This window comes from Vespula pensylvanica, chromosome 9, assembly GCF_014466175.1.
Source record: "Vespula pensylvanica isolate Volc-1 chromosome 9, ASM1446617v1, whole genome shotgun sequence".
Taxonomy (NCBI): Eukaryota; Metazoa; Arthropoda; class Insecta; order Hymenoptera; family Vespidae; genus Vespula; species Vespula pensylvanica.
The window spans coordinates 6,443,712-6,445,475 of record NC_057693.1 but is presented as its reverse complement, the minus strand read 5'-3'; the positions used below and the strand labels follow the sequence as shown (position 1 = coordinate 6,445,475).

Genomic DNA, 1,764 nt, shown 5'->3' with positions numbered 1-1,764 from the left:
CATACATACATACATACATACATACATACATACATACATACATACATACATAACTTTTCACGTGAAGCATTAACATTAATATCGTTACGTTATTTAAGAGAGATCACTATCATCTATCCATCTAACTATATATCACTCTCTATCTATTTCTATCTATCTCTATCTATCTATCTATCTTCCCTTCTGTCTTTCTTCCTTCCTTTCTTGCAAATATCTGGCTTTGATAGGATTCGAGCGTGCCGGGAAAACGATTATTTTCACGTGGTGCAACCACGTTATAAATGCGATTGTTACGATCTTCAATTTAATTTAATTGCACTCGTCGAATATAATCTCTCTCTCTCTCTCTCTCTCTCTCTCTCTCTCTCTCTCTCTCTTTCTCTCTCTCTTTCTCTCTCTCTCTCTCCTATATTTTCTCCATGTCTTTTTTTTTATTTTTTTTATTTTTTTTTCGAAAAAGGCTCGCTTACGTCACGAACAACGTGTCACGTTCGCGAATAACCTCCGACGCGTGACCGGACTTATTCCATCGAGGCGCCTAGCTTCAACGAATTCGAGCAACGAGCTCTTGGAAGAAAAATAACAATGATTCGATTTCTCTGCGTGTCTATTTCTGACAATGAGTTTGTCAGTGGTATTCGTAGAAAGACAGAAAGAGATCTGCAGAGAACGACAGAGAAAGAAAAACAGAGAGAGAGAGAGAGAGAGAGACAGAAAGAGGAAACGAACGGAGAGAAGGGAGTTTCCTAATTCATATAAAAACTTTGCAGAAAGTTTGAGCGTGCACTTTGTTAAGTGGCAAAGTTCGGTAACACGAAAATGGCATCCATCGAAGGAGTGCTTTTTCCGAACAACTGGAACCTCTAACCGGAGAGAAGGACTCTGAAAAGTAAGGGGTGAGAGTAATTTAATCAGGAAATCAAAAGTTAGCCGATCTCGTTGGCGATTCCTTCGGTCAATTTGAAAAATAACAAATTGCAGGAGAGGTTGGAACAAAATCATGTTCTTTTTTTGTTTGTTTGTTTGTTTGTTTGTTTGTTTGTTTGTTTGTTTGTTTCTCTCTTTCCTTCCTTCTGTCTGTCTTTCTTTCTGTTTCTTTTCTTTTCTCTCTCTCTCTTTTTTTCTTTCTTTTTTTTTTTCTTGAACGGAGTAGGGTGATAAAAAGAGACGGAAATACAATGACGAATACGGAAAAATAATACAAAAGAATTGTCAACGCAAGTGGAGGAAATGAAATCGAAAAAAGAATGTCAAGGGGACGTACGAAGTGAAGAAGACAAAAATAATAATAATAATAATAATAATAATAAAATAAAATAAAAGTAAAAGGAAACTCGTAAAATCCTCGATGACACCTTAATAGTTTCATTTTCTTTCTCTTTGCTCGTATTTTCTTTTTTCTTTTTCTTTTTCTTTCTCTTTTCTCATCCTCATTTCTTTCCCTCTCTGTCTCTCTCCTCCCCGATTGATATAACGAAATTAAGAAAATTGCCGCGAATATATCCGAGATTAACAATGAAGAAAAAGAAAACGAGAAAAAAAGTAATATTAATCAAAAAAAAAAAAAAAAAAAAAAAAAAAGAAAGAGAAAAAGGGAAACAAAGACTGCGGATTATAATAAATTTACCGTAATGATCGAAAGTGGAGGTTAAACTTTTTTTTCTCTTGATTTATTAATTTCTTTTTTTTTTTCTAAACTTTTCTTCCTCCTATCCCCTCTCTCTCTCTCTCTCTCTCTCTCTCTCTCTCTCTCTCTCTCTCTCT

General features: G+C 34.9%; 1 protein-coding gene across 2 annotated transcripts in view; it reads left to right on the top strand.

Annotated features, from left to right (window-relative positions):
- Window positions 1–1,764, top strand: part of LOC122631958 — an 82,135-nt gene that overhangs the window by 21,634 nt on the left and 58,737 nt on the right. The window lies entirely within an intron of this gene.